The 12,029-nt window shown below is 41.0% G+C and overlaps 1 protein-coding gene across 1 annotated transcript in view; it reads left to right on the plus strand.

Moving 5' to 3' along the window:
• The window catches only part of LOC148778308 (histone deacetylase 9-like), a 189,405-nt gene that overhangs the window by 147,405 nt on the left and 29,971 nt on the right, over positions 1-12,029 (plus strand). The gene's annotated exons all lie outside the window — the stretch shown is intronic.

A 12,029-nucleotide genomic window follows, 5' to 3' on the forward strand; every position in this document is an offset into this window, starting at 1 on the left:
AATTAAATGTGGAGGATTGGAAAATCCTTAGTTTTGCCACTGTTTTGTTGTTGTTGTTCAGTCACTCAGTCGTGTCCAACTCTTTGCGACTCCATGGACTGCAAGACTCCAGGCTTCCCTGCCCTTCAGCATCTCTTGGAGTTTTCTCAAACTCGTGTCCATGAGTTGGTGATGCCATTCAACAATCTTGTCCCCTTTTCCTGCTGCCTTCAATCTCTCCCAGCATCAGGGTCTTTTACAGTGAGTCGACTCTTCATATCAAATGGCCAAAGTATTAGACTTTCAGCTTCAGCATCAGTACTTTCAATAAATATTTAGGGTTGATTTCCTCTAGGATTGAGTGGTTGGATCTGCTTGCAGTCCAAGGGACTCTCAAGAGTTTTCTCCAACACCACAGTTCGAAAGCATCAACTCTTCAACTGTTTTGTTGAAGCATTTTTTTAAACACAGGTGGAGAAGCCACCTTCCATCTATGTCCCTGAGTCTTTATCTTTGCTTGCTCAGTAGTAATTTGGAGATATGGTTGTGACTGGCGTGTTGTGTAATCCATTCATCTTGTGCTTATTCAGTCTATTCTAACACCTCACTAAGGTCATCAGTAGTAGAAAAATTATCTACCTTTTACACATAGGCTCTTGTTTTCTGAGTATCTTTTTTTCTGCCATTATACACACAGATTATTAAAAATAATTGTCCCTGTATATATTATGTTCACATCACTTTCAATGAGCATTCTTAAGTACTTATTACATGTTGATACATAATAACTGGAGCACTTATCAAGGCAAAGGACAGAATAGGAACAAGGAAGAATTTTTAATATTAGGAAGTTTGCATTCCAGTGAGTGAGAGGCACTAAAATAGATCATTTTAATAGAAGTCACAGCGTGCACTGAGATCATGGACACGAAACAGTCCTTAAGCCCCTTTCAGTCAGAAGGAGAAGTACTGGAAAGTGAGGAAGGCTCAAGGAAGATTAGAGGAAGATTCCTCGGTAGTGATAGGGCCTGAACTTAGTCTTAAGGTCTGAACAGGACTTTTGCCAGATGAAGAAACAGGGAATGTTCTGAAGGAAATAACAGAAGCAGAGGACTCAGTTTCACATAGGTGTAGAAACTCATGGTTTATATATATCTTTAGAAACTGTGCTGTTGGCTTTTGCATTGGATCTTACTTCCCAGTAATGACTTTGCCCTGCGTGATGTTTTGCCTTTCACTACTGACGTTATTGTGTGACTTGTGCAGTCTGCTTTAGCCAAAGAAACCTGTTTGACTCTTGAAAAGAATTTACTATCAGAATTTCTGTGGAAGAATTCTGCCCCTGTGGATTCTGAATCTGTGTCTTCTGCTCCAAAATTCATTGCAATATCCAACCCTGACCACTTCCCCCAGAAAAATGTCTTTCCTCCTAAACTCATATTGAGTAGTCTACCAAGTTCAGTTTAGTCACTCAGTCGTGTCCGACTCTGCAACCCCATGAATCGCAGCATGCCAGGCCTTCCGGTCTATCAGCAACTCCCGGAGTTCACCCAAACTCATGTGCATCAAGTCGGTGATGCCATCCAGCCATCTCACCCTCTGTTGTCCCCTTCTCCTCCTGCCCTCGGTATTTCCCAGCATCAGGGTCTTTTCAAATCAGTCAGTGAAGAGGTGGTGAAAGGAAAGGTACACACAGGAGGATAGTGATCTCTCACCAGTTGGGACACAAGGTGAGAATTTGTACAGAGAAAACAGTTCAGTCCTGTGGCTTTGACCACTGTGTGGTACATTTTTGTGTGTTTCTTTGAATTGTCTATTTGGGGCTACTCTTCCAGGCTAAAGAAACAGAAAGGGACTATGTAAAGTCTATAATGCAGTAAAATAAAGTGGTATTTCAGTGGTAACAAAGTGAAACAAACTTAGAAAATAAAAATTGTGGGTACCTGACTGTGGTGCTGGAGAAGACTCTTGAGAGTCCCTTGGACTGCAAGGAGATCCAACCAGTCCATTCTAAAGGAGATCAATCCTGGGTGTTCATTGGAAGGACTGATGCTAAAGCGGACTCCAATACTTTGGCCACCTCATGCGACGAGTTGACTCACTGGAAAAGACTCTGATGCTGGGAGGGAGTAGGGGTGGGAGGAGACGGGGACGACAGAGAATGAGATGGCTGGATGGCATCACCGACTTGATGGACATGAGTTTGAGTGAACTCTGGGGGTTGGTGATGGACAGGGAGGCCTGGCATGCTGTGATTCATGGGGTCGCAAAGAGTCGGACACGACTGAGCAATTGAACTGACTGACTAACTTAGCAAACAATGCTATATTTCCTTAAAACTATAAAGTTGTACTGTCAATTTTATTTTTCTCTGTTTTATAACACACTTCCACGTCACATGTTTTATAACACACTTTTATGTCACCTTCCTGTAGAGCTCCAGGCCCTTGATTAGACACCCCATTTTACCTTTGGTGGGGAAAGTTATCAGGACTCACGAAAACTTTGTGGATCCCAGTGCAAAATGAAGATGTGTGAATGATTTCTTGTTACAAAGTATTAATAATTTCCAGAAAATGCCAGCAGAGCATTGAACCAAGAATGAGAGCCCTTCTGACCATGGGGTCTTTTGCAGCTGCCCAGGCCGCCTGTGTAGGAAGCTTGCCTTGAAGGTAGCCTTTGTTAAACAGGGCAGCCACCTCTTCACTTGTCTCTGAGTGTCAAACAGGTGACTCCTTTTAACTTTAAGAGATGTTCGAATTTCCACTCACTTCCTATCCCAGATTCGGAAGATTCTTTTGTGTGGGGTTTGGGACTACAGTATCAGAAAAGCACGTAAATGTGGAGAAGCAGGCCTTGGAGCATGTGGGAAGCATTCAGGCAAGTTCCTCGATTGCCTTGTCCCAAGGCAGACAGCAAGGTGCTGACAGGCGTTATGTGGTTTTCTCTTTGAGAACTGAGCCCCCCAGCTGAGGGTATGCAGGTGCTGGAGGCTGTGATTAGCGTTGGCCCTTTGCCTGGCCACATGGATGTGAGTATTTTGCAGCAAAGTCATCCCTGTTGCCCTGTCCTTGTTTATACTACTTACTTAGCTGAGAAGAAAAGGCCTTATAAGGCAACAGCAGGGCAACTATTTCTCCTGACAGGTAAAGAACCACCCCTCAACCCCAGCTCCTGCCCCTGACAGGTAAGGGTCGGTTTCAGCTTAAGATGGTGGGTGTATACAAAGATCAGCAATCTCTGATGAGAGGGAGGTATGGTCAAGCAGTTTCATGTTTGCACATGCTCTTCACTCTGCTCACCAAGTATCCTGCCTCATCCCTATTAAGTTTTCAAGACTTAGCTCAAATGTTATGTCTTTGGGACGCCATCTTGAATCACCAATCATCCCTATTCTAGATCAGGCATATTTCCTGGCTGCTTCTCATGGCATAGATTGTTTTTGCTGATGTTCTTTGTTTTCAGTTGCTGTATCCTCTGCTGTGCAGTGTCTGAAATGGAATAGGTGTTCTGCAAACATTTGTGAATGAATGAGTCAGCTAATATGTCAGTATTTGCCACACGTTTTTTTTCCTTAGCCCAGACTGACTTTTTAACTAAGGTTATACTCCTTGGTTAGCTCAAGCAGAACAAGGGATTAAGAAGTGCAGGCAAAACATCCATGAGAGCCCACTTCTTCACTCTCTTTCACAGCCCACAGTGATGAGTCACTTCTAAGTTAGAAAGAACACGAATTACTTGTGAGCTAACCATTACCATTGCTAAGCTTGGAGATGGCAGTTCTAAGAGTTAACTGGCCCTCTATAATCACCAACAAGCAATGCCAGGTAAAAATCAGCCCAGAGAAGGAGAAAGGACTGTCATATGTTTATATCCTTTCCAGAAATCCATCCTAACAACTCACAGGCCATTGAACTCTTCAGTTCAGTTCAGTCGTGTCCAACTCTTTGCGACCCCATGAATCACAGCACGCCAGGCCTCCCTGTCCATCACCAACTCCCGGAGTTCACTCAAACTCATGTCCATCGAGTAGGTGATGCCAACAGCTATCTCATTCTTTGTCGTCCCCATCTCCTCCCACCCCCAATCACTCCCAGCATCAGAGTCTTTTCCAGTGAGTCAACTCGTTGCATGAGGTGGCCAAAGTATATCTTGCTGCTGCTGCTGCTAAGTCACTTCAGTCGTGTCCGACTCTGTGTGACCCCATAGACGGAAGCCCACCAGGCTCCCCCGTCCCTGGGATTCTCCAGGCAAGAACACTGGAGTGGGTTGCCATTTCCTTCTCCAGTGTGTGAAAGTGAAAAGTGAAAATGAAGTCGCTCAGTCATGTCCAACCCTTAGCGACCCCACGGACTGCAGCCTACCAGGCTCCTCCATCCATGGGATTTTCTAGGCAATAGTACTGGAGTGGCTTGCCATTGCCTTCTCCGAAAGTATATCTTACCTTCTTCTAAATAATAAGGTAAGAAGCAAGATTCCCAGATAACACATTTACAGCAGTCCTGGCCCATGATAAGACTTTCACTAATGTCGAAAGGAAGAACCATGAAGTGAGTTTTCCATAAAACTAAATTTATATGGTTTGAAAGACTGCAATTTTAAGTTTGAGAAACATAATGAATGATGTTGATATTGATCTGTGAAACCTCAAAATATGGAAACCACAAGTATATAGTCATGGTTTCCTTTTATTTATTTAAATATTTTAGAAAGAAGAGTACTCCTTTTAAGTGTCAACCAACTTTGTAGACCTACTGCATGATCATAGTGGTAATCACAGTATCTTTTGATTTGTGGACCAAGAAAATATATATGTACACAAGGATTTGAGGATTCTTTGAAAATTTTGCTGAAGCCCTCAGTGGTTTGCAGCTGACAAGTTGAAAAACACTAACATAGGGGATTTAAAAATAATATGAATATCAGTATAATCCTCACCTGACATGTGACAAAGAGCTAGCCACTTAACTTTCCTAAGGAATTTCCAGAGAAATTACTTGACATGTCACCACACTGCTTTTCTAAGGTGCTGCAAGGTGTCCAAAAAATGTCACATCAGAGACAGAGTCATAGAAGAATGCTAGGAAGTTTTTCCCTTTTCCCACACTTTCATCTCTCTCTCACTCTAGGAATTCTTCCCCTGTTTAGTAGATTGGGGTCTTAGAATTCCTTATTATGCCAACCACAGCAAACTGGTGACATAGGTCAGGATGAGGAAGGAACATTATTTGCAATGTCACCATGTGATCTTGTCAGAGTTGTGTTATCAGTGGAGAAACAACATCCATGTCTCTTGCACATGAAATTTGTCAGTAGGGCTAAATTTATCTGTATTTTTGAAACTCATACACAGGACACACAGCATTATTTAGGCCAATGAGAATTGCGTTTATGGTCTTCTGAACTTATCCAACTTTTGAGACCAACATGAAAAGGGATATGATTTTCCCACTGTAGGACAATATACCATGTAACTTTGTAACTGACTACAAGGTAGTTGGTTATCCACATCGTTCAGGCAGCTACAATGGGCAGAGCACACCCTGTCACCCATTCTAGAGAAATAAAAATGGAATAAAATTTTCTCTGGGAGAACAGAGGCAGGTATAGTTGACACCGTCTCCTTGTCAGAACTCTACTTAATTTATATTTTTATATGTTATTGAGTGAGTCACTTCCTCCTCATCCTGTCTGTGGTTCTTTCCTTTTCTTTCTCTTCCTCAATACATTCCTTCTCTTCTCCCCCTCTTCCTTAATCTGCTCCCGTTATATTATATTATTATATCCTCCGTTCAGAAATTACCCTTAAAAGTAACAAAACAAATGGAGGGATATTGATTTTGTTGATTTCATTTTAACTCTATTTCCATTGGAGATCACCCCTGGTAATACACTATTGGTGTTATATTAGAGTGGGTAATCAGAGAAGGTGCTATCCAGTTATCTTGGTGATTAAGATATCTGAATAGTAATTAATGAAAAAAAGACTGTTAAAGGTAAAACTTGTTCTGGAGATGACAGCATCTAGTCTTCTTATATATGAAATACCATTTTCAGCCATCTCCTCCCATTATTTTAATACACTCTACCTACCCCCTTCCCAAGGAGAAAAGGTATTTATATAAATACCTTTTACATCAGATGATCCAGGAGAAAATCAGATTGTTTCTAAGTTGAAAGGAATTTGTATACATCTTGTGTTGTGAGGAAATTGTCCAAGATTTTGACCTCCTGAGTCTATGCACATAGATTAAAGGGTTGTTTCCCTAGATTGCAACAAGCACTGCATAAATCATTTCAGAGCCCTCTAGCTTCTTGACTCCACACCCAAATGCTAATCCACACTCAGTTTTTCTTCTCTGTTTTTGTTTCTTTTTCTTTTGATTTTCTGCCATTTTTTCTTATCTCTCTGTCTTTCCCTCTCTCCTCCATCTCCATCTTGTTGAGACCCAGGGGAGAATAAGAGATACACCCAATATTGAAAATGGACTTTTAACTCATAAGGATTTGTTGATTTATGTCAAGCAGAGAAGGAGCGTGATAAAACCTACATTTCAAAAGATCACTCTGCCTACACAGTAAGGATGAGAGATAGCAGGACTTACTGTCAGATGTAAGCAATTTAATTCAGAAGTGACGTTGGCTTGATATAGTATTTAATAGGCATGGAGAGGATGAATGACTTCTAAGTTTCAGGCTAGACAACAGAGTAGGTAGTGGTTTCACTTCCTGTGGTGGGGAACAGTAGGGGGAAAAATGTTCAAAAGGAAAGATGAATATTAAGAAAAAGAAACTGCTGATCAGAAGGCTTGAGATTTGGGGGACCTGTCTTTAATATCAGTTTTCTTCACAGAGAAGTTATGGAGGGATATTGGATGAAATTATTTACACAATGCAAACCCTATAAGCTGATAGCAAATAAATTACAATTACTGAGTGTTTTCAGTGTGCCAGGCACCGTTCTAAGTATTAAGTATTAATGTATTAATTCATTTAATCTACTTAACAACCCTATGAGATATGTTTTCATTCCTCTTTTGCAGTCAAGTAAACTGAGGCACATCTAGATAAAATACTTTGCAAGATCACACAGTTACTAAATGGGCAAAAGCAAGCTCATAAATCAAGTATTCTAGCTCCAAAGTCAGTGGTCTTTGCTATTGTTTTATTCTAGCTCAGAAAGATATTCATTCCTTTTGCTATTCTTGTATACACTTTTCCCCATTTCATCCAAACGTGACAGTTCTATAGAGAAGATCAATTAAATAAAAAGCAATTAAACTGAAGTTTTGGAGTTTTGGACATTCTGGTTAGTTGAGGTTTAGCCAGAGTCAGTTCTAGAAGGGCAATGCCAAATTGCGAGGAGCCATGGAGCTATGAATCCACTTTGGAGCCCCTTGTAAACTTGCAAATTACATCTAATCACAAAAAAATGCAAGGATTGGCAGAATTTCAAATCCCTGCCCTGTTGAGTTTAAAACCCTGACTGTTGTCAGGTGTGAGCTGCTATTTGTCATAGATTTTTTTGGCTTTAGACAGAGGCCTTGACGTTGCAGCCCTGGGCCAGGCCGACCTTCACTGAAGAAAAGCAGCATTAGACATTTTCCCACTATTAACCCCGCCAGCCTTGCTTGTCTCAGAGCCAGATCAGACTTGTGCACATGGCTTTTTGAAAGTTGATTTTCAATTTCTTATTAACCATTCTCCTGAAATGTTGAGAGTTGGATTATTGTTTGGTGGAGCACTAATACTAGAATATACCAGAATTAAAAGGAAAACCTGCCATCTGCTTAGAGACTTAACTTGTCTGGAAATTTTTTTTTTAATTCCAACTGCATGTGTAATTATGAGTTTTCTTTCACTCACGTTTCTACTAAGGCAAAACTAATCAAACCAAGAATCTAAATAAAACTATGCCTCTTTCTCAGATTGCAAACTCTTTAAGGACAGAAATGCTTTGTGATTATTTTCTCAGCTGTTAGCACCCTGATGCACTTCACACACACCTGTGATACTATTCATTGAGATAGGGTGTGCTCAAAGGTCAAGTTTGGTGAAGACCATTTGTTAGGTATTTACATATACATTACACACACACAAGCACAAACATAGGTTTCATATGACATCTAGTTCTCATACAGCGCTGCAGTGCATAATTAGTTTCCTTATCTGGTTCATGAATAAATTGAGGCTTAACAAGTTTAGGACACTTGTTGAAAGTCTCAACTAGCAGCGCCAAAACCAACATTTGAACCCTGGTCTAGTTATGCTTTCAAAGCCCACTTTCTTTCTGTTAAAGCATATGACCTTCCTGGTCCCACCTCATTTCATAGATAAGAACAGAGTTCCACCAGACTTCCTATTCCCAAGTATCCCAGAATAGACACTAGAATAGACCTGTTCCAAAATGTAATATCTTCTGCATACGTTAAAACAGACCATTTTAATCCATTAATGGGCTTCCTAGAATATAAGGGAATATGAAGGATAAAGAAAACATAAGCTGAAATTTAATAGGGAGGAGTAAACAATTGTTGTTCAGTCGCTCAGTAAGCAGTAAGTAACACAAAAAAAGAGAGCATCCCTGGGGCAAATGAGGATGGCAGTGCTATAACTGCACAAAAATGCCTAAGGTGTGTGTTCAGTTCAGTTCAGTTCAGTCACTCAGTCGTGTCCGACTCTCCATGACCCCATGAATCACAGCACGCCAGGCCTCCCTATCCATCACCAACCCCTGGAGTTCACTCAAACTCATGTCCACAGAGTTGGTGATGCCATCCAGCCATCTCATTCTCTGTCGTCCCCTTCTCCTCCCGCCCCCAACCTTTCCTAGCATCAGAGTCTGTTCCAGTGATGTGTGTGTAAGAATCAGTAATATGAATTTGATAGATACTAAAGAGGTTTTATATTCCTCCTTGGTTCTGGAGGAAGCAAATGCAATTCCTTTCTGGGGGAAAGTATCCTTAATGTAGGCCCTAATTGTATGCAAAGATCAACTTCAACAAAATATGACCTCAGATAAATACATACATGCATATTTAAATAGATGAATAAAATCAAATGCACAAGAACACAAGCCTCTAGGGAAAGTCCTCAGAAAAGAGGAACAAGAGAACAGTAAACCTTATTTGTGGGGTTAAAATGGAGGAGGGGCTCTAATTTCAAGTACTAATAATAGTAGTGAAGTCGAGTGGGCCTTAGAGAGCATCACTACGAACAAAGCTAGTGGAGGTGATGGAATTCCAGTTGAGCTATTTCAAATCCTGAAAGATGATGCTGTGAAAGTGCTGCACTCAATATGCCAGCAAATTTGGAAAACTCAGCAGTGGCCACAGGACTGAAAAAGATCAGTCTTCATTCCAATCCCAAAGAAAGGGAATGCCAAAGAATGCTCAAACTACCGCACAATTGCACTCATCTTACACGCTAGTAAAGTCATGCTCAAAATTCTCCAAGCCAGGCTTCAGCAATATGTGAACCGTGAACTTCCAGATTTTCAAGCAGGTTTTAGAAAAGGCAGAGGCACCAGAGATCAAATTGCCAACATCCTCTGGATCATGGAAAAAGCAAGAGAGTTCCAGAAAAACATCTATTTCTGCTTCATTGACTATTCTAAAGCCTTTGACTGTGTGGATCACAATAAACTGTGGAACATTCTGAAAGAGATGGGAATCCCAGACCACCTGACCTGCCTCTTGAGAAACCTGTATGCAGGTCAGGAAGTAACAGTTAGAACTGGACATGGAACAACAGACTGGTTCCAAATAGGAAAAGGAGTACATCAAGGTTGTATATTGTCACTCTGCTTATTTAATTTATATGCAGAGTACATCATGAGGAATGCTGGGCTAAAGGAAGCACAGCTGGCATCAAGATTGCCGGGAGAAATATCAATAACCTCAGATATGCAGATGACACCACCCTTATGGCAGAAAGTGAAGAGGAACTCAAAATCCTCTTGATGAAAGTGAAAGAGGAGAGTGAAAAGGTTGGCTTGAAGCTCAACATTCAGAAAACAAAGATCCTGGCATCTGGTCCCATCACTTCATGGGAAATAGATGGGGAAACAGTGGAAACAGTGTCAGACTTTCTTTTTTGGGCTCCAAAATCACTGCAGATGCTGATTGCAGCCAGGAAATTAAAAGACGCTTGCTCCTTGGAAGGAAAGTTATGACCAACCTTGATAATATATTAAAAAGCAGAGACATTACTTTGCCAACCAAGGTCCGTCTAGTCAAGGCAATGATTTTTCCCGTGGTCATGTATGGATGTGAGAATTGGACTGTGAAGAAAGCTGATCGCCGAAGAATTGATGCTTTTGAACTGTGGTGCTGGAGAAGACTCTTGAGAGTCCCTTGGACTGCAAGGAGATCCAACCAGTCCATTCTAAAGGAGATCAATCCTAGGTGTTCATTGGAAGGACTGATGCTAAAGCTGAAACTCCAGTACTTTGGCCACCTCATGCGACGAGTTGACTCACTGGAAAAGAGTCTGATGCTAGGAGGGATTGGGGGCGGGAGGAGACGGGGACGACAGAGAATGAGATGGCTGGATGGCATCACCGACTCGATGGACATGAGTTTGAGTGAACTCCGGGAGTTAGTGACGGACAGGGAGGCCTGGTGTGCTGTGATTCATGTGGTCGCAAATAGTCGGACACGACTGAACAACTGAACTAACTAACTAATAATAGTAGATTAAAAATGCTCATTTCTTTCACTCGTCTATAAAACTCTACTAAAAAGAGAATTTTGTTTTAAGACATATACTCATAGGGATTAAATAATGCAAAAGGAAATACTACGAACCTGGAGGACAGATGACCATTTGTTACCGTCTGGTTGTTGTTCAGTCACCAAGTCATGTCCGACTCTTTGCGACCCCATGAACTGCAACACGCCAGGCTTCCCTGTCCTTCACTGTCTCCTGGAGTTTGCTCAGATTCACGGCCAGTGAGTCAGTGATGCCATCCAACCATCTCATCCTCTGTTGCCCCCTTCTCCTCTTGCCCTCAATCTTTCTCAGCATCAGGGTCTTTTCCAATGAGACAGTACTGTCTTAGTAGACCTGAAAAAATCAAATTGTAAACCAGTAATGTAGGCATATCTCTTCCAGAGGATACATCAGACCCATAGAATTGTTGACGCACACGCGTAATACTTTGTACTTTATTTCACTTATTTTTTTTAACTTTTCCTAATTCATTATCCCTTTCCTTTCTTCACTTCTATGTCCAATTTAAAAACAATAACATTTGAATTAAGTTGCATATCTATCTTTAATCTGCCTTAAAAATCTTACCCTTTGACCTTACCAATCTAAGGAAATCTCAGCCATGAATATGGTCTTCAAGGGACTCTCTCTAACATTGGACCTAAATGAACAGGTCTGCTTAAGGTTGTCATGAATCAGCAATTTGACCTCATGTACATTTCTGAACACCAAACTCAAGTGGCCCATTATGACCCTATTGTGTTTCTCAGGTCAGTTTTTACCACCTCTCTCAAACTACCTTTTCAAGCCTCACTCTCCTCAAACCTCCATCCATCTCACCTTTGCCCTCAATCTCAGCCACAAACTTTTATTAGAATAAAATGCTTTCTTTGAACTGTTCATTCTCATCAACAATTAAACACCTTAAAATCTCTCCTCTGAAAAACAGATACCAACAACCTCACTTCTTACCATCCCATGGCTCTCAAAGCCTCCAGGAGCAAATTCTTGAAAAAGGTTTCTTTCAGATTATCTCCATTTTAGCAGCTACAAATCCCTGTCGGAACCACTGTATTCTCTTTGAAGTCTTGCTATGGTCACCAGTGGCATTTCTACTGCTCACTTTAAAAAGGGATTTTATTAAACTGTTTATTTTGAAATAACTAAGTTTACAGAAGAGTTCCAAATATAATACAGAATTCTCTTATAAGCTTCCCCTGGCCTCCCCTAAGTTAACCTCTTGCATAACCATAGTACTATTACATAAACTAAGAGATTAACAGTCATGTAATACTGTTAACTAAACTGTAGCCTTTCTTTGGATTCAGCTGGTTTTT

Source organism: Moschus berezovskii, chromosome 3, assembly GCF_049115385.1.
Source record: "Moschus berezovskii isolate FMDL1 chromosome 3, NW_MosBer_1.0, whole genome shotgun sequence".
NCBI lineage: Eukaryota > Metazoa > Chordata > Mammalia > Artiodactyla > Moschidae > Moschus > Moschus berezovskii.